Source organism: Pristiophorus japonicus, chromosome 1, assembly GCF_044704955.1.
Source record: "Pristiophorus japonicus isolate sPriJap1 chromosome 1, sPriJap1.hap1, whole genome shotgun sequence".
Taxonomy (NCBI): Eukaryota; Metazoa; Chordata; class Chondrichthyes; family Pristiophoridae; genus Pristiophorus; species Pristiophorus japonicus.
In genome coordinates this window covers 297,489,666-297,511,471 of record NC_091977.1, presented here as the reverse complement: position 1 = coordinate 297,511,471, position 21,806 = coordinate 297,489,666, and the positions used below count along the sequence as shown (strand labels likewise).

The 21,806-nt window shown below is 44.5% G+C and overlaps 1 protein-coding gene across 3 annotated transcripts in view; it reads left to right on the top strand.

Moving 5' to 3' along the window:
- Positions 1 to 21,806, top strand: part of LOC139271122 (neurocalcin-delta) — a 484,215-nt gene that overhangs the window by 281,745 nt on the left and 180,664 nt on the right. For all 3 annotated transcript variants that reach the window (XM_070888489.1, XM_070888488.1, XM_070888490.1), the window contains one exon: positions 3,645 to 3,720. The gene's annotated coding sequence lies outside the window, so the exon portion shown is untranslated. The remainder of the gene's footprint in view (positions 1 to 3,644; positions 3,721 to 21,806) is intronic.

Here is a 21,806-nt window from a genome sequence, read left to right as displayed (position 1 = left end):
TGGAACGGAGTACCTTAGAAATCGGAATTCTCCACATTTAGTTTTCTGCAGTTCTAGTCAGGTAGAACAGTTTCACTTTGGAAATGAATTTTTTTTTCAAAAGGTGGCGTGTCCGGCCACTGACGCCTGATTTGAAAGTTTCCACAGTGAAAACGTACTCCAAACTAACTTAGAATGGAGCAAGTGAAGATTTTTGTACGCTTGAAAAAACCTTGTCTACACTTTAAAAAATCAGGCGCAGGTTACAAATTAGGCGTCGGGAACGAGATGGGGGGGGCGGGGGAGGGAAGTCATTAAATTCTACAATCAATCCTTAGTTATACTTATACAAATATTATACAAATAAATCCAACCTGAATAAAAATTTATAAGCAAAGAAAAGATTAAATAAACCATGTTCCTACCTGTGTGAAAGTGCTTCAGGCAGGCCTTTCAGACAGCGGTGTGGCGTTAGTGTCTCTCGACGGCAGGGGCCGGCAGCAAGCAGCCTTCGAGCTGAGCTGCAGTGCTTGAGGCAGGCCTTCATTCCCCGCGAAGATGCAGCACCCGGACGGACTTGAGGCCATTCGGCCATGGGATTGCAGCGGCGTCAGTGGCTGGTTGGGAGCAGCAGCAGACTTCGAGCTGTGAGGGGGACTGACTGAGGCCATTTGGACAGGGAGAGGCAGCCACATCGACATCTTTATATTTAAATTTGCAGAATGGGTGCACCACATATTATGCAATGGTTTGCTTCCTCATGCAAGAAATTCTTTGTTCTTGGTGGAAGTTGATCCATTGCAAAGTTGAATTGGCACTTTTATTTCTCCAAACACACAGTCCTTAATTTGCAGGCATCGGTTCTGCAAGTTTAGCAGTGAAAAGCTGAACTCACTGATTTCAGCAGGTGATTTATTCAGCAGTGCTGCTAAAAGCACTCCTTCACACACAGAAATATCAAGAAAATTAAAATACAAGTCTTTGCAGGGGTCCAAGAAACAAATCTTCACTTTTTCTGCAGCACTTTTAAAAATGGCCGAGTGCCAATATTTACTTCAGACTGCGCGTGCGCAAACGCTCCAACACGCACGCACAGGGTTGCCGGCACCAAGAAACCTCATTTAAATTGTACCCGCCCCCTCCTACTTACAAAATCGGCGCGAGTGGTAGGCTCCGCCCCCTGTGCGCTGCGCCAAGCAGACATAAATACCGCATTTTTTTTCAGGCGCCGTTTTTGGCGCGAAAAACAGGCGCCCAGCTCTGAGGTGGGCCTTTTTCGCCGCGTGTGGAAACTTGGGGCCTATGTGTGGAGTCTCATTCCTTCAGGTTGTGAATCATTTCAGGGGAAAAATGTAAAATTTTGCTTTTTTCCCTTATTTTTTCTTTGTCTCTTTTTTTTTTCTCTCTCTTAATTCAATCTTTCTTTCCCTCTTTTTGGCCAGAATTTTACCGGCGCTGAGAGGATGAGATTGGAGGTGGGTCAGCTGTGAAATTTGAAATGATTGACAGCGGCTCAGGACCCCACTATCAACCCATGCTAGTCTCCCAGACGTCGGGTCTGTCAGCGCTGAACAGACTCGACACCAAGGGGTGGGATGGTAATTTAGATTATTAAGAGCTTGTTAACAGGCCTAAAAGCTATTTTAAGCTCACCTTCAGATTTTAAGAGTTCACCAATGACTTTCCTGCTGCTCGGGGATCATGGCAGGTAAGCAGGTCAGGTGTTGTGTCAGTATGGGCTGGTTTCTTAACTTGACAGCTGCAAATGGTCGATAAGAGCTCCCATTTCATCGGTGTTCACTTTCCAAGGTTAGAAGCTGTTGCTTACTGCATTTGGAAGACAGATTGAGCTTTTTGCAGCTATCAACTGTTTGGAGCAAACTCTCTATCCAGTGTCACCTCATTGGAACGTCTCTCACCATTAACAGATCGCTTCTGTCATCTCAACTTCAGCTGCCAGGTCCATCAGCAATGGTGCCCTCAAAAAATCTCATCTAGGTCCTCAGAATCCGACCACAATCAGTCCCAACACCAGCATCACCAGGCACAACACCAACCTTCTCCGCAATCAACTGATGCTGCACAGGATAAAGGGCTTCAGCACCTGACCACATTGCTGCCTGGGACACCAGGGATGGTCTCACCATGTCCACATTTACTTAACTTGATGCTGTACACCCTGGCTGCCACATGATGTGCCAGGGTGGCACCACCCCACACCAACACAAAGCATCCTACAATACCCAAGCCATTCCTTTCACACTCATCACCATTGCAGCGGGGCGGGGGGGGGGGGGGGGGGGCGGCTTATCGTTATGTCTCACTATTCACTGCAACTCACTAAGCCAGTTCCAAAGGTGCACACAAATCGGTCCAAGAAGGCAAAGTGTTGAAAATAAAGATTTCAATATTTGACAACACATTAACAGAAACTTTACATGAACATTGCCGATAACACCCAAGTGCCTACCCTTGTGTGTTGTTAGTTGGTATGCTTGCACTAGGATGAGGGTGAGTGTGAAGGATGGCTAGTGAGATGGTGATCTAATAATGTAGAGAGGGAGGGGTGGAGGTACAAGGTAAGTTGGTGTGAGTAAGGATGTAATGGTAGTGATGGGGATGTGTTTTGGCACAGAAGGATGAGGTTGAGTGTGGCTTTGCAGTAATGCTTCATGATCTACTGAGATCATTGCAAGGTTTGCGCCACTGCAGCCAGGTCCTTCTGATGACATCCCTGCTTGTTGCCTCTTGTGCAATGTGCAACCAGGCTGCTTTGGTGTCCTGGGGAGGTCTCTTCTGCCCATTGGAAGGGAAGAGAAGCTCCCTGCGTACTGTAACTCCCTCAATAAGCATATGGAGGGAGTCATGAGAGCCTGAGTGCAGGCGTGCACCTTTGTCTAGTGCTTGTCAGTGTTTGCAGCACCCCAATGCTGCAGAACACTCACAGCACAACTGTCAAAATAAATTTGGACATAGCCCCTTTAAGGAAATCGGCTGATGACGCTTCATCAAATGATGTCATCAGACCCGCTTACTTTTAATTGGCAGGAACCTTGCTGGACGGACTTAACAAGCCCAATCATTGCAAAATCACTTCAACAGAGCGGGATGGAGCCGTGAGCGTGCTGGAACCGTGCTAACGACCTTGGCCATCCCGGACCCACCTCGAATGCAAAATCGTGACCTTTATTTCTCTTTCCGACCCTGATTTGACTTTGAATTCACCCACACTAATTCTCCCTCCTTCTCAGTCCTTCCTCGTTTATTTCTCAATCCTTCAATCTAATTGGTTAAGGAGATATCCTGTTGGTTTCCCTGATCACTCGGGTCCCAGATGCCCTGTTTACCTCGCACTGTCAGCAACTTAGTGTGGCAAAATGTTTTGAGCTGAAGGTTGCAGGGGCAAGTCTAACTAATGGCCAATGCCGTTAGATACTCTGCTATAGCAAACTCTGTTTGATCCTTGTGCCTCACAAATAAAGTATTCCACTTTAGGAACAAACTATAATCTTTATAGTCCTGTGAAAATTCCAAAGGCAATACTATTTAATCTTTTGTGCAGCACAGGTTTGTGTACAGTGCCATACAATGTGATTTCTGTAATTATCAATGTTTTTGAAGCCAGTTGTATTAAACATCTGCTAATTTAGGATTTTTTTGTGCAGGTTATTAGTGCTTTGCAGCTTGAGGTTGAGCCTTTCTGTGACTGTCGAAGACGTGCCGTGAATTCGAGTTGAACGGGTGAGTTTGGTGTTTGGCTTATTGTCAAATGTGATGTGTAGAGATAATAAAATGTTGCTTTGAGGGCTTGCACATATGTTGATTACTCTGTGTCAATATGGAAACACCAACAGGAGGTACATGCTCACTTTCAAGAATTAAGAACAAAAGCAATATTATTTTCTGGTCTGTTTTTTGATTTTTCTCCCCCTTTTAAAATTATAAAATTTGGAATAATATAATTTCTACAGGACATAATCTGATATTTATGGCATATTTCTCAGTTCTTGGTTTGCATCCAGGTTAATTTCAATGGAACATTTATTGACAAGATTGAGCTGAGAGCACTGTTACCTAGCAACATTTAAGATATGGCAGCATGTAATGCTTGTTATTTTTCTTAATTGCACATGACAGGACTATCGAAAGATTTTTCAGAAAATAAAGGGATGTTACACTCATATTTTCTCCCCTCTCCAATGTTGCTGGGGTATTGTTCAATAGGCACCAGGTGCCCTCTAGTGTACCTGTCCAGAGTACCGGTCCATAGTGCAAATGCTTGACTTGAGCTATCAGAATGCACATGTCAGTTGCCTATTTGAGTGGTGGGGCGGGCGTTGGAAGGAGGATGTCATGGCTAAACCTGATCTTCTCTCATTACATGCACATATTTTAGAAGGAATCAATGGATAGCAGCAAGGGAGGTGATCCCTGGGTGATCCTTCTCCTCCCTAGGCTAGGATGCTGAGTTGTGGCCACACCCAAGATCAGAAACATCCCCATCCTAATAGAAGCCAATAGTTATAAAGAACCAAGCAACCCGAATACCTGCTCAGCTTGAAAGACATGCAGTTATTGATAAAGCAGGAGTGAGTCAGACCCAGCACATGGAAATGGGAAAGGGTCAGACCCAACACACGGAGAACGGGAATGGATCAGATCCAGCACATGGAAACTGGAATAGGTCTACTCCAACAGTGAGTAAGAGTGGTTGTACTCCACGCCAGCTCTCTGCACATTGCCTCTGACCCACACCTGCTCGGACCCAAAGTACAGAGAGCAGGAGTGGGTCACACTGGGTGTAGAGAGCGGGAGTGGGTCACACTGGGTGTAGAGAGCGGGAGTGGGTCACACTGGGTGTAGAGAGCGGGAGTGGGTCACACTGGGTGTAGAGAGCGGGAGTGGGTCACACTGGGTGTAGAGAGCGGGAGTGGGTCACACTGGGTGTAGAGAGCGGGAGTGGGTCACACTGGGTGTAGAGAGCGGGAGTGGGTCACACTGGGTGTAGAGAGCGGGAGTGGGTCACACTGGGTGTAAAGAGGAGTGGGTCACACTGGGTGTAGAGAGCAGGAGTGGGTCACACTGGGTGTAGAGAGGAGTGGGTCACACTGGGTGTAGAGAGTGGGAGTGGGTCACGCTGGGTGTAGAGAGGAGTGGGTCACACTGGGTGTAGAGAGCGGGAGTGGGTCACACTGGGTGTAGAGAGCGGGAGTGGGTCACACTGGGTGTAAAGAAAGAGAGGGAGCAGTTCGTACTCTGTTGGTGACATTTTTCTTCATATACTTTAATAAAAATGGTTGACCAGATTGGAGTACCTTGGAATACAATCAAAATATTTGCAATGATGTATTACAGGTTGAAGCTCCCTTATCTGGCACCCTCAGGACCTGGCCTGTGCCGAATAAAGAGTTTTGATGGATGAGGGGAGATCAGCAGCCCGAGGTCAGGGTGGGGGAGGGGGTGGGCGGAGGTCGGCACCTTGGGCAGGCCAGAAGTGGCGGCGGCCTGAGTGTCGGCACGGCCCCAGCAGGCCTAGTGTCGGTGCAGCCCCAGCGGGCTGAGAGTTGGCATGGCCCCAAAGTCGGGGTGGAAGTTGGCTGTGTTCTGCGCATGCGCACCCGGCCGCCGGAATCATGCCGGACGAGGGGTGGTGCCAGATAAGGGAGTACCGGATAAGGGAGGTACAAACTGTGTAGTGTTTATTTAGTGTATGTAGATAATTGTCGATTATTAGTGTGCACCACCAACTGATGTTAACCTTCAATCACCTCAGTCTGATTATATTTTGATTTGAATAAAATATAAATATATCGGGGCTGAAAGTGCCCTCCTCTTTAGGGCCCATTACCGCCTCTAAGAGCGGATAGGACTCACCAGCTGGGGGCAGACAGATGGGCCGACCCATCCTAAATTGCCCCAGGCTATGTGCAGCGGGAACGGATTTCCTCTCTGCTCTTGCTGCCATCCCGTTGTGAACGCGCTAACCCCCTTCCGACCGGCAGCGATCCCCACGGGAAATTGCCCCACAGAAGCGGAGCGGCCACCGGTTGGTGCCACTGACAGCTTTACTCTGCGGGTAGTTGAGTGTGCCTGCGTGGCGCATGCCTTTAAAGGGGAGGGCGCGCCTCCGCGCCTCAACTTTATTTTAATTGTCGGCCGACTCCGAGGTCGACCCGACAATAGTGGCCACGGGTTCGGCCGGGTCGGTAACAGGCAGCACGGCACTCCCTCTTGGGTGCCAAGCCGCTGGCCAGCCGAAACATTCCCTGGTGGCCCAGTGGGCCTAACTAAACTGCATGCAGAGCTTGTAGCGACCCTCCCCTTTAACTGAATGCTGATGACTTGGAGCGGCGGCCGCCCCGCAGCACCGACCGGAAACTGAAAACCGGGGGAAAAAAACTGAAAATCGCTCTACTCTCCGCTCCATGGATTGGGGCGGAGAAACACCTTTAAAAACAGTAGGTGCGCCTACTTTTAGTTGGGTGGCAATTTCGGCCCCACCTTTTGGTATTGTACTGTATTTCTGTTTAGATTTATTTTTTCAATAATAAAGCTTAATATTGCTTTTTAAATCAGGAACTTTCTCACAAATACAAACTGTAAGGGTTTTACATGAAATTAGTTCAAACTATTTGAACTATGAAAAGTTCATGAATTAACTTCTCAATGTCAAGTACAATGCACAAATTCAAAGGCAGCCACTGGCCATACAAGATAAAAGACAACAGATTAGCTGGCCAATCATTTCATTTGCGATAACATGTGGGACCTTGCTTTGTGCCGCATTTGTTTACATAACAACCGTGGCCTCACTGCAAAAGCGATGAATTGGTTTTGAAGTACATTGGGACACTCTGAAGCTGTAAAAAGGTAGGATGTAAATGCTTTTTCTTCTTTTGCTATGAATCAGACCTAATAAGCAGGAATTGTTCAACCTCATGCAATGGTTAGTCGGTGTCAGTAACTGCCAACATTCAGGACTAATTGGCCTGCTTGGCAGTTAGACAGAGAATCTGCAATGTGTGGGGAGTGTAGGAATTAGCACTGGTGAGGTGGCATTTCTCCTTTCAAGTTTCAGGTCAGGCATATTTTTGTGTAGAATGGTACAATCAGCTTTCATTTGGCCCGCTGTGTACCTGGTCCATGAATGCTTGATGCTGATAATAGCCTTTGAGTGGCGGTCTGCCAGTTTAGTGTCACTTGTGCCAAATTGTGGATCTATTTCTGCTGTGCGGTTGCAGTCCTCGTTGTGTCTACCTGCATTTATTATCTGTTGTGCAGCATGAACTCTTCATCAAACCAAGTCATTAGAGAATGTGTAAGCTTCTGTGGAGGAGAGAAATCAGTTTAACCATTTAGGAACTGTAAGTGCCCATTACTTGATCCGAAATACAACCTTTTTTTTTATATTTAAATTCCCCTAATAATGTGTGTCAGCTGTGGCTCAGTGGTTAGCACACTTGGCTCTGAGTCAGAAGGTTGTGCGTTCAAGTCCCACTCCAGGAGCACATAATCCAGGCTGACACTCCACTGCACTGTCGGAGGTGTGTCTTTCGGATGAGACATTAAACCATGGCCCTTTCTGCCGTCTCAGGTGGATGTAAAAGATCCCAGGGCACTATTTCGAAGAAGTGCAGGGGAGTTATCCCCGGTGTCCTGGCCAATATTTATCCCTCAATCAACATAACAAAAACAGATTATCTGGTCATTATCACATTGCTGTATGTGGGAGCTTGCTGTGTGCAAGTTGGCTGCTGCATTTCCTACATTACAACAGTGACTACACTTCAAAAATACTTCATTGGCTGTAAAGCGCTTTGAGACATCTGGTGCTCTTGAAAGACGCTATATAAATCCGAGTCTTTCATTCTTAATATTCCAGTGTTCAATAAATAATTAAACCCTAAATCAACCTCAACAGTTTGTAATTACATGACAGTGTTTGTCGGGAAGAGACTAAATGACAATGTACATTTTGTGAACTGCGCAGCACGGCTGCTCATCCAAACCCAGTGGCTTTGTTACGATCGCTGTGCAAAGCCATTGTCTGAAACCAGATATCTGATCAATTCTCAGCAATCATGCTGTGGAACTGAGCCACGTCACGCACTGAGCTAGGGCGAACAAGACAGAAACAGTGATAATCTGGACAATTACCATCTTGACGACAAAAACTTTTGGTTTAATGGAGATAGCTTGGAAATGAGAATACACCACATAGTGTAGCCTGTCACATCCGTGTTGCCCTTGCCATTAAAGCTGCTTTTATATAGTTCATCACCACCTCTGCCACCACCTCCCAACTAATGGGTCTCATGTAACTAACGACAACCAGAAACAAAACACGTTGGATCTTTATAAGACTGTCGACCAGAAAGATCTGCTTTTCACCGTAAATGCGTCTGCTCGAGTGACAGCACAATCCTTGCAGTGACTTCACGTTGCAATGAGCTCTAATTTACTGCAGCGGGACAATGAATTGCACCGACCGTTAGTTACACTTGCCCTTAGTTACAGTTGCCCTTGCCTGTTTAATTGCGGTGATATTTTGTGCCGCACGTTGCTGGAGGTGTGAGCAGGTAACATCGCAGTGAGGGAAACCAGGTATCTAGGACCTGAGTGAACAGGACATGCAACTGGGCATCTCCTTAACCAATCAGATCGAAGAATCATGAAATTAACAGTGCAAGAACTGAGAAGGAAGTGTAAATTAGAGTGAGTGAGTTTATGTCAAATCAGGTATCGAAAGAGAAATAGAGAGGAAAAGAAAATTTGGAATTAGAAAGAGAAAAAAAAGAGACAGAAAGGAAAAGTTAAAAAAATATTTGTAATTTTAAAGTGTACTTTTTAAAAATCTCCAACATCAATTAAAACTTGAAAGAATGAGACTCCACACTTGTAATAGTTACATTTTAGTGGTGGAAAGGTTGGCAATAATTAACACGTATCATATCATTAAAATGATACTTAGACTGAAATGGACAAGACTTAACTTTCTGTAGCGAGTTTAATTTGTATCCACCGCGCAAAAATAGCAACTTCACATCATTCAATAGTGAGGCAGACAGCGAGATGCTGTATAGCGAAATGGGCATCTTGGACAGCAACCTTTGTGTTTCCGCATTTAACAGTGCATCTGCCAATTGTTTGAAGTTGCTTTAGCATTTGAGCATAAATAATGGCGAGCACCATTAGCCTCACCCTTATTTTGATAGCAAATTATGGCCCATTATCATCAGCAGTTCGCATATGTGAAATAGTTAAACTGTCACAGCCGGTCTGCACCTACACAGCACACCAGGATCTACTTTGTGACCAATTCACGTGGAAATGTAGGTGTGCAGCACATTTGGATCGTACTTCCAAGATCCGGCAAAAGTAAAGCAAAAGCAACTTCAAACTGCAAGGTAGTGTTGTGAGAAGTGTTACTGCTTTGCATCAGGCTCTGGTCACACAACGGAATGAGATTCTACCATTGTTTTCCCTGCTCATGTTCTGAAGGTGCTGTGTTGTGTTGGGGTACAGTTCCACATGTGCTGCCAGCTTTCTGGTGCTTCACTCAATTAGCCTTTTACATGTTTGAGGTTCGATGGTAAGAGTCAGACAGTTATTCGACATGAATGGAATCACACCCTGTACTTACTATGTTCGCATATGTGTGCACTTTCCAGCAGAACTCACTGATGGTGATTCGAAATGGATGACCATTTTTTTCACCTTCCAGGGCCAGTGATACTGTGGTCAGTTTTCAGTCTGGCTAAGCTCAGCACACAGTGATGCTTACGGTGAGATGGAGGATAGGCTGTTTGATAACATGGACCAATAACTGCGATAGCAATCATACTTCCAGCAGAACCAGAGATACCCCAGTAATGGGATTCCTCTGCCTCTCTCTTCCTGCACTCCTCAACAATGTCTAACTCCATCTTGTCTCAACAGTCTCTCCCCCTAGCCCGCCATTAACAGAGTACTCATCCTTCAACAGGTTCTCTCTCTCCATCTTTCACAACAGGCTACTTATCCCTCTCTCTCCTGAAAGTGTGTATTTATACCCTGCCTATCTCTCCCTCCCCCACCACACCCCCCAACCCCAAGCAGGTGCCGCACTGTTCCTCTGCAAAACCCTCCCCTCCACAATCAGGCCCTCAAGATGGCCTCTCCCGCTCTCCTTGCCCCTCGCCAATATAAAAGATCTCATCATTTCTCTTGCTCCACTATAAGAAGCTCGTTCAATCCCCTCCCAAGACAGGGTTTGTTTCTCTTTCCTTTCCCCCGAAAGTTACTGAAATAAATAAAGTTTGGACTTTGGCCACTGGAGATGGCGCTTGCATATATTGCTTTTCCCAGCCATTTCTTCCTTTATTTTTCCTTTACCTCTCATTGTTCCTTTTTTTATTTTCACTTTGCCTGTCCCTCCACTTCCTTACTCTGCTGTTTGTTTCTGGGACACTTCCCGTGTTGTTCATTCTACTGCATTGAGCGATTGTTGGGGCAAGGAAAGGTGCAGGCCACAGAAAAGAGAGAGATCGAGGAAGGGGTGGTGAAACACAGTAAAAGTAGGAAGATATGGGAAAGGAGAGGGGCGTGGTAGTGGCATTGAGGTGCACCTAGGAATTGCAGGCATAGTAATTGGGGGGAGGGGGGAATCAGGAAGCAAATGAACTCCTGCATGAACTTGGGAAGAATGGCTACATGGTGGCTCCTGAGAGCTCCCCTGCTTAAGAAACGCTCCTTGAATTGTAGTCTTGGGGATGTGACTGAAAATATTTAAAACGTTGTCCAGTTATTTGCCCGGGGAGGACATACCAGACCAGGAAAGAATCATATCATAGAAATTTAAACTACGGAAGAAGGGCAATCGGCCCATCGTGTCTGTGCCGATCGACAAAAAGCTATCCAGCCTAATCCCACTTACCAGCTCTTGGTCTGTAGCTCTGTAGGTTGCGGCACTTCAAGTGCATATTGAGGTACTTTTTAAATGTGGTGAGGGTTTCTGCCTCTACCACCCTTTCAGCAGTGAGTTCCAGACCCCCAGCACACTCTGGGTTATTCCCCTCAAATCCCTTCTATACCTCCTACCAATTACTTTAAATCTATGCCCCCTGGTTGCTGGCCCCTCTGCTAAAGGAAATAGGTCCTTCCTAGCCACTCTATCTTGGCCCTTCATAATTCTATACACCTCAATAAGGTCTCCTCCTCTGTTCCAAAGAAAAAAGGATGTACAGTACCTGGAATTCATGATGTTTAAAGGCCTGACAGGGTTCATTGTGCTGCTTAAGGAAAGTGGTGGGAAAGTTGTTGGAGCCATATTTACGGATACGTTTGTGATTTTTCCAATGACTCTTATGATAGATTTTACTGTTTGGGTGAAGAGCTGTCATACTCGCTGTATCTCACAGTTTGTTTTAAACTATTTGTTTCCACTGGAAAGAGTAGAATTTTCTTTTGGGTGAAATGTGACTGGGGGAAAGTAAAAATTGGGGAGATGGAGTTTCCATTATATTCAGGGAATAACGGCCGTGGAGATAATCAATTAGAAAAGAGAAAATCCAAGATACTTAACCAATGAGAAAAAATAAAATAGGTGGGCATTCAAAGAAGACAATTGATGGACCACTGACACTATGATGATGACCTTCAGTTAAAAACTTTTCATTATATAGATAGATTATATAAACAGATAAATATAAATATCTGTCCATTCTACTTGCTGAGTTTAAAGAAAAAATGTATAAATTTATTAAAAATGAAATTAATTTAACACAAATATATATGTATTATTAGTGGCATATCATCTGAAAATTGAAATTGATTATTAGCCAGTATTTTTATTTTAATTAATATTTTTCAAATCATGTTAAATATAAACAATTCGGTACAAATGTGTTGGACATGGTGCAGTACAATGGGTGGGTTGAGAAACATGATTTTTAAAGGCACAAATACATCAGTACTTAGTTGGTGTGGCGCGATATATTGAATATTGAATCTTGTTCAATCATTGACGGTTATCAATATTATGGCTAATGTCAGTTGTTCAAATTAATTTTGTTGTCTTGTATTTTCTCTTGTCTGGGGAAGAAGTGTGTGCTGTGATTTGATAAAAATGTCACACACGGGCTGTATCATTAGAAACCATCATGTAAACCCAGCTGAATTGCCTGAACATATGTTTATTTGCAGATAAAGCCTCATAATTTAAAAGAATTTAATGTAATATTGTGACGTGCTTTGCAGTTACATTGTCATTAAATGCCAAGTAAATATGCTAAATGGCTGCATCTAAAGAAGAGAGACAAACTGAAACCTTAGTCATCATCAGGCAAGCTCAGTGGGTAAAGGAGTCATGCAAGTAATTCAGACCGGCAATCTCATCCACAGGTTTAAGTGGTCGCACCTCATGGAGAGACTTGTTCATCTCTTTGAACCGTATAGAAATAATGGCAAAGGGGATACAGTCAAAAATAAACAATTGTGATTATACGATGTGTTGATTAACAAGCAGATTGTAACAAGGAGCGTCTGCAGCTGCTGAAAATGTCTAGTCGTTTCTGTGAAAAGCAATCCGTGTTAGCTGACAGAAGGAAAATCAACTCCGTGCAGCTATTGCTCTCGAGGGAAGTTTCACCGCTGTCTTCAACCACTTACTTTTTCTTTATGTTTTACAAATTCTCAGCTGGGCATAAGGCGTGGTTGGTTGTAAAGAATGGCTTCCTTCTATTGAAATTTTAGACAAATATGAACACCTGGTGTGCTTGGGACTTATTTTAGGAGCAGATGCATCTGTTTCTTTTCTTATTTTCTTTCTTTATATTAATTGCTCTTTCAGTCTGCAAGTAAATTGTTTCACTGCAAATAGCCCTGTGTCACACGACAGTATTTGTGGACTGGTGAATAGAAGACCACAGAAAATAATATAAAAGGTAAGCTAGGGACACAGTGAAAGATCAATAGCAGGAAATTATTACTATTGTAGTTGTAAATTATGGGCAAAAAAAAATCTTTTTCCAAGTGTGACTTCACTAAATATTTGCTCATAAGTACACAGCACAATGTTGGAAATTGCAGTTATCCATGAGAAAATAACATATAAATGTTCAGTGTCTTCTCCCTACCCACAAAAAAACAGTTCCTACCAATGCTTTTTCATGGAAACAATCCTCCTTTAAAAGGAGAAAGAAAAAGTAAAACACTTAGGAATCCAATATTTAATCTTAGCAAAAAAGAGGTAATATGTTCATTTGAAATTCCCGTGTCTGCTATTTCATTGAAGCATTAAGCCACTTTGGTTTAACACTTGCAATAAAAGAATAGATAGAAGACATTCATGTGAAGGATTATCTTCCCCCATCCCACTCCCATTCCCCTCCTGCCCGCCGCCCCCCCATCCCACCGAGAGCAAATTGGAAGTTAAGCAAAAAAAAAAAGGGTTTTGGTTGTATTTCTGGCAGTCTGAATCCATCTGTGTTTAACTGGCCAAAACTTTCTTAATGAATAATGTCAAAATCTGATGACTTACCATCTGAGTAGATTCGATCATTTAGACAAATATGAGCTGATCAGAGAGAGCCAGCATGGATTTGTAAAGGATAAGTCATGTCTAACAAACCTAGTTGAATTTTTGAGGAGGTTACTAACGTGATAGATAAGGGAGAAACATAGAAACATAGAAAATAGGTGCAGGAGTAGGCCATTCGGCCTTTCGAGCCTGCACCATCATTTAATAAGATCATGGCTGATCATTCACCTCAGTACGCCTTTCCTGCCTTCTCTCCATACCCCTTGATCCCTTTAGCTGTAAAGGCCATATCCAACTCTCTCTTGAATATATCTAACGAACTGGCATCAACAACTCTCTAACTCTCTGTGGAAGAGAATTCCACAGGTTAACAACTCTCTGAGTGAAGAAGTTTCTCCTCATCTCGGTCCTAAATGGCTTACCCCTTATCCTTAGACTGTGACCCTGGTTCTGGACTCACCCAACATCGGGAACATTCTTCCTGCATCTAACTTGTCCAGTCCCGTCAGAATTTTATATGTTTCTATGAGATCCCCTCCATTTTTCTAAACTTCAGTGAATACAGGCCCAGTCGATCCAGTCTCTCCTCATATGTCAGTCCTGCCATCCCGGGAATCAGTCTGCTGAACCTTCGCTGCACTCCCTCAATAGCAAGGACGTCCTTCCTCAGATTAGGAGACCAAAACTGAACACAATATTCCAGGTGAGGCCTCACTAAGGCTCTATACAGCTGCAGCAAGACCTCCCTGCTGTTATACTCAAATCACCAAGCTATGAAGACCAATATGCCATTTGCCTTCTTCACCGCCTGCTGCACCTGCATGCCAACCTTCAATGACTAATGAACCATGACACCCAGGTCTCGTTGCACCTCCCCTTTTCCTAATCTGCCGCCATTCAGATAATATTCTGCCTTCATGTTTTGCCACCAAAGTGGATAACCTCACATTTATCCACATTATACTGCATCTGCCATGCATCTGCCCACTCACCTAACCTGTCCAAGTCACTCTGCAGTCTCTTAGCATCCTCCTCACAGCTCACACCCAGTTTAGTGTCATCTGCAAACTTGGAGATATTACTCTCAATTCCTTCATCTAAATCATTGATGTATATTGTAACTAGCTGCGGTCCCAGCACTGAGCCCTGCGGCACCCCACTAGTCACTGCCTGCCATTCTAAAAAGGACCCGTTTATCCCGATTCTTTGCTTCCTGTCTGCCAACCAGTTCTCTATCCACGTCAATACATTACCCCGAATACCATGTGCTTTAATTTTGCATACCAATCTCTTGTGTAGGACCTTGTCAAAAGCCTTTTGAAAGTCCAAATACACCACATCCACTGGTTCTCCCTTGTCCACTCTACTAGTTACATCCTCAAAATATTCCAGAAGATTTGTCAAGCGTGATTTCCCTTTCATAAATAAATCCATGCTGACTTGGGCCGACCCTGTCAATGATTTCCAAATGAGCTGCTATTTCATCTTTAATAATTGATTCCAACATTTTCCCCACTACTGATGTCAGGCTAACCGGTCTATAATTTCCCGTTTTCTCTCTCCCTCTTTTTTACCCTTTTTACCCTCCAGTCCATAGGAACTGATCCAGAGTCGATAGACTGTTGGAAAATGATCACCAATGCATCCACTATTTGTAAGCCCACTTCCTTAAGTACTCTGGGATGCAAACTATCAGGTCCTGGGGATTTATCGGCCTTCAATCCAATCAATTTCCCTAACACAATTTCCTGGCTAATAAAGATTTCCTTCAGTTCCTCCTTCTCGCTAGACACTCGATCCCTTAGTATTTCCAGAAGGTTATTTGTGTCTTCCTTGGTGAAGACAGAACCAAAGTATTTGTTCAATTGGTCTGCCATTTCTTTGTTCTCCATTATAAATACACCTGATTCTGACTGCAAGGGACCTACGTTTGTCTTCACTAATCTTTTCCTCTTCACATATCTATAGAAGCTTTTTCAGTCAGTTTTTATGTTCCCAGCAAGCTTCCTCTCATGCTCTATTTCCCCCCTGCTAATTAAACCCTTTGTCCTCCTCTGCTGAATTCTAAATTTCTCCCAGTCCTCAGGTTTGCTGCTTTTTCTGGCCAATTTATATGCCTCTTCCTTGGATTTAACACTATCCCTAATTTCCCTTGTTAGCCACGGTTGAGCCACCTTCCCCGTTTTATTTTTACTCCAGACAGGGATGTACAATTGTTGAAGTTCATCCATGTGATCTTTAAATGTTTGCCATTGCCTATCCACCATCAACCCTTTAAGTATCTTTCGCCAGTCTATTCCAGCCAATTCATGTCTCATACCATCAAAGTTACCTTTCCTTAAGTTCAGCACCCTAGTCTCTGAATTAACTGTGTCACTCTCCATCTTAATAAAGAATTCTACCATATTATGGTCACTCTTCCCCAAGGGGCCTCGCACAACAAGATTGTTAATTAGTCCTTTATCGTTACACATGACCAGCCCTCTAGTTGGTTCCTCGACATATTGGTCTAGAAAACCATCTCTAATATACTCCAGGAAATCCTCCTCCACCGTACTGCAACCAGTTTGGTTAATCCAATCTATGTGTAGATTAAAGTCGCCCATGATAACTGCTGTACCTTTATTGCATGCATTCCTAATTTCTTGTTTGATGCTGTCCCCAACCTCACTACTACTGTTTGGTGGTCTGTACACAACTCCCACTAGCGTTTTCTGCCCTTTGGTATTCCACAGCTCTACCCATACAGATTCCACATCATCCAAACTAATGTCCTTCCTTATTATTGTGCTAATCTCCTCTTTAACCAGCAACACTGCCCCACCTCCTTTTCCTTTCTGTGAATCCTTCCTGAATGTTGAACACCCTTGAATGTTGAGTTTCCAGCCTTGGTCACCCTGGAGCCATGTCTCCATAATCCCAATTATATCATTTTCGTTAATAGTTGCCTGCGCAGTTAATTTGTCCACTTTATTACGAATACTTCTCGCATTGAGGCACAGAGCCTTTGTCCCTTTAGACTTTTGCTGTAATGTGGCCCTTTTTGATTTTTGCCTTGGGTTTCTCTACCCTCCTGTTTACTTTTCTTCTTTCTATCTTTTGCTTCTGCCCCCATTTTACTTCCCTCTGTCTCCCTGCAGAGGTTGCCATCCCCCTGCCATATTAGTTTAACCCCTCCCCAACAGCACTAGCAAACAGTCCCCCGAGGACATTGGTTCCAGTCCTGCCCAGGTGCAGACCGTTGGTACCTATATGCACCACGATAACTGGCTGTTCACTCTCCCCCTCCAAAATGTCCTGCAGCCACTCCGAGACATCCTTGACCCTTGACCGGGAGGCAACATACCATCCTGGAGTCTCGATTACGGCCGCAGAAACGCCTATCTATTCCCCTTACAATAGAATCCCCTACCACTATAGTTCTCCCACTCTTCTTCCTGCCCTCCAGTGCAGCAGAGCCACCCATGGTGCCATGATCTTGACTGTTGCTACTTTCCCCTGATGAGTCATCCCCCCAACAGTACCCAAAACGGTGTATATGTTTTGGAGGGGGATGACCGCGGCGGACCCCTACACTACCTTCCTTCCACTGTTCTGCCTGATGGTCACCCATTCCTTATCTGCCTGAGTAACCTTTGCCTGCGGTGTGACCAACTCACTAAATGTGCTATTCACGATATCCTCAGTATTGTGGATGCGCCAGAGTGAATCCATGCGCAGCTCCAGTGCCGCAATGCGGTCTGTCAGGTGCTGCAACAGGATACACTTCCTGCACATGAAGTCGTCAGGGACACTGGAAGCATCCCTGAGTTCCCACATAGCACAGGAGGAGTATGACACGTGTCTGGGCTTTCCTGCCATGACTTAACCCATAGATTAACTTAATTTGGCAACAATATCAAAGGTTACCTACTGATAAGGAAATAAAAAGAAGAAAAAAATATTAAATACTCACCAATCCACCAGTCAGTCACTTACCCCCTTGGCTGTGATGTCACTCTTCGATTTCTTTCTACTTCTTTGTTTACTTTCTGCCCCTGCCCTTCACCAGCTGGCCTCCTCGAACTCTCAGGCCTTTATAGGCTGCTCGACTCCCAGAACTCCCGCTCTTGTGGCCGCCTCCTCGAACTCTCGGGCCTTTATAGGTCGCTCGACTCCCCGAACTCTCGCTCCTGAGCCGCCTCCTCGAACTATTGGGCCTTTATAGGCTGCTCGACTCTCCGAACTCCCGCTCCTTACCGCTCCCTACACTGAAATTCATGGTCTATGGCTGTTCTTTATATAGACTTCCAGAAGGCATTCGATAAGGTTCAACACAAGAGACTGTTAGCAAAAATGAAAGCGCATGGAATTGGAGGCAACCTGTTGACATGGGTAGGGAATTGGTTGGGAGATAGCAGACAGAGATTAGGGACAATGGGTATATACTCTTACTGGCAGGATGTGACTAGTGGGGGCCCCCCCAGGGATCTGGACTGGGGCCTCAGCTTTTCACACTATTTCTCAATGACTTAGATGAAGGAATGGAGAGCCGTATATCCAAGTTTGCTGATGATGCTAAGTTTGGTGGCACAGTAAATAGTGTAGATGGGAACAGAAAGTTGCAAAGGGAAATTGATGGATTAAGTGAGTGAGCAGAACTGTGGCAGATGGAGTTCAGTGTAGGGAGCGGTAAGGTCCTCCACTTTGGACCCAAGAAAGATAGATCAGAGCATTTTCTAAATGACAAGAAGCTGAGAGAATTTGGAGTCTCAATACAGAAATCACAAAGTTAGTGGGCAGGTACAAAAATAATTAAAACGGTTAATGTAATGTTGGCCTTTATCTCAAGAGGGCTGGAATATAAAGGGAAGGAAGTTATGTTACAGCTGTGCAGGGCTCTGGTGAGACCCCATCTGGAATACTGCGTTCAGTACTGGACACTGCACCCCAGGAGGGATATATTGGACTTGGAGGGGTGCAGCGCAGATTCACCAGAATGACAGCGGGTCTAAAGGGGTTCAATTTATGAGGACAGGTTGTGTAGATTAAGCTTGTATTCCTTGAATATCGACGATTAAGGAGTGATCTAATTGAGGTGTTTAACATGATTAAAGGATTTGACAGATTTTTGTTAGGCAAGGATATTAAGGGTTACGGAACCAAGGCGGGTAGATGGAGTTAAGATACAGATCAGCCATGATCTAATTGAATAGTGGAACAGGCTCAAGGGGCTAGGAATTGGCACATTCGTCCAACATGATTAATGCATTCTATCATATGTGGAATTTAGACCTACTCTGAGATGGTTCAAAACTATGCAAGATCTCTGCCTCTATTCTATTCCACATTCATGAACTTCCTTCATTTTGCATGCTCTAGGTGACCAGAGCCTTCATACCTCTCAATACTATGTTTGAATCATTACATTTTGACCTCCTCCATGTCTTTCAATGGAACAATAAAAATCATGGCTGAGAATTTCCCCAGAGCTGCACCCTGTCCGCCGCCATATCATCACCGGAAATGTGATGGAAACTTTGTCGATAAGACGGAATTCCCGGCCCTTGCTTCTTTCAATTCTTCATGTTTCTCCAAAATCCAACCAACTTTGGCGGATCTGTCATAAGTCCTTCTTCATCTATTGCGCAATAATATGTGGCATAGTGGTTATGTTACTGAATTAGTAATCCGATTGTGCAGCGCTTGTTTCTCGGGCAAAAAACGGGCAATAAAGGGTCCAATATAGAGTGCGGGCGCTCAATTTGCGGCGTCCCGGAGTTGTTCAAGGCACCCACCTGAAACTAGTGTTAGGCCCATTGCCTACAACCATTTCAGACACCCATCAGGAAACTGGATCGAATCTGACTGCAACATGCACTGTGCAACTGAGAGTAGCTTAGAGAAGCACAACTGATTTAATATACATTTATGACAATTTGATATGTTTGGGATGGCAGTGCTCAAGTGGAGATCTGCAACTGTCGAATGTTGCTTTCCCATTTTAACTGCCCCTGTGATCCGATGGAACCCATCGGAACCCAGTGGCTAGACAACAGAACAAGTGTTTCCTGCACCTCCAATCTCCGCCCTCAAGTCTTGCTAAAAGCCATTACTGGGTACTAGAGGCGGCTTGAATTTTTTCCCTTTTGCATTGAGTGTGCTGTTAGCAACAAGAAGTATTGTTCCCCTGCCACCTTCAGCACACTATCAATATAAAGGTTTGATTTAAAAATTACCAGGAATAGATTTTTGAGGATTCACAAAGTGGAGATTTTTCCAATAATTACCAATTTATTTTAATCATTGAAATCTGAGATTTTAATGTGAATAGATGCCAATATACTGTTACATGTTTTACTCTGTGGGATGCATAGTGGGCGGTTGCAAATATTGGGTCATTTTCGAGGAATTCACAGTTTTGGTAATGTGCAGCGTGTTGTTCTTTCACCTCACACACATGGGTTTGAATTCAGGCCAGTCTGATGGAATGTAAAGAACCTGCAGGAAATGAGCTTAGAATGACTGAATTCAATTCCTGCTGCCCATAAATTCACAGCAGGAAATTACTTATAGTTTAACAGAGATTGCTATTAGATGGCCAATTTCACTCAAAGGCCATAAGCATGACTGGTGTGAGAACTGGAAGTAAAACACTGATACAGTTCCACCCACCTGCATTAGCAGTCGTCACCATTACATAAGCACATAAGAAAGAAATAGGAGCAGGAGTAGGCCATTCGGCCCCTCAAGCCTACTCCACCATTCAATAAGATCATGGCTGATCTTCTACCTCAACTCCACTTTCCTGCACTATGTCCATATCCCTGGATTCCCTCAATATCCAAAAATCGATAGATTTCTGTCTTGAATATACTCAAAGACTGAGCCCCCACAGCCCTCTGGGGTAGAGAATTCCAAAGATTCACCACCCTCTAAGTGAAGAAATTTCTCCTCATCTCAGCACTAAATGGCTGACCGCTTATTTGGAGACTGTGACTAGTTCTTGACTCCTCAGCCAGAGGAAACATCCTCTCTGCATCTACCCTGTCAAGCCCTGTCAGAATTTTGTATGTTTCAATTAGATCACTTCTCATTCTTCTAACCTCTAGCGAATATGGGACTAGTCTATTCAATCTCTCCTCATAGGACAATCCCCCCATCCTTGGAATCATTGCCATTCATCACCATGGGCTTTTCTGACCAAGGTAATTACAAAACTTCACCAAAAATGGAGATAACAGAGTTGAAATTTCACGGCCCATCTGGCAAAAGTGTGGCCGTAAAACAGGTTGGGACCCAGATATGCCAGGTCACGACCTGTGCTGCCAGGATCCACAGGGCATTTTGAGGGGCGAAACCTCCATCTTTTCTTTTTTCAGGGCTCCCATGTCAGATGGGGCAGGGATCGGAGCGTGGACTTCTCACACTGGGTGTTCCCACGTCCTCGGCCTCATAAGGACATGGCATAACTTTGGAGGCTAATATGCCAGGGACTATCTTCAAGGATGCAAATGGGTTCCATCTTGGGGCAAAGGCTGGGAAGTAGCTTGGACCCTGAGGCCTTACAGTAAGATGTTTTTTGTGTGTTGTTAATGTGTGTGTGTGCAGCCAATCTTGAGTGTTTCTGAGAGGGCCTCAATGTCCTCAGCTCCCCGAATCCAGCTGCAAAGCCTGGATTTCCGTGGCTGCTTGGATTGGGTGGGCATTCAATACATGTCCAATGTGGCACACCATCTGAGCCCTGACTCTGCATACTCTAGTGGGGTCAGTGGGCGCAATCCTCGTATTCTCCCAGAATCAACATTAATAATCCCCGTTGTAGATCCCACCTGATTTTCATTCCATTGAAATCAATCTATTTTAAATTGTCAAATAAGCACATAGAGAGGACTAAATGTCCAGTATCCCGCCTCTGCCAGTGGAATTGCAGAGGAGCAGGATTGTCGCAAACCCATGGACAAGGATACGGGGGGGGGGGGATCATTAACTTAGGCAGTTTTCACATGGTAGGTAACATCAGAGGTGGCTGCTCCAATCCACCATTGGAAGTCCTAAGCGAAACTTTTGGGGCATTTCTTGAGTCCTCAATGGAACTCATGCCAGCTCTCAGTTGGTGAGAGTTCAGTTGGGTCTTACAAGGGCATAATAGGCAAAGTGTCATTAGACTTCGACACTGAAAGGTAATGCGTGAGGTCGTGGTGTTGGCACTTACAGTCCTGGTTACCTTCCTCCACCAAGTTGCCCTAATTAGCACCATCCATCTCTCCATTCCAAGGTCTCTTCCACAACTGTATCAACAAATCTGGCTGCTCTATGCACTACCGCA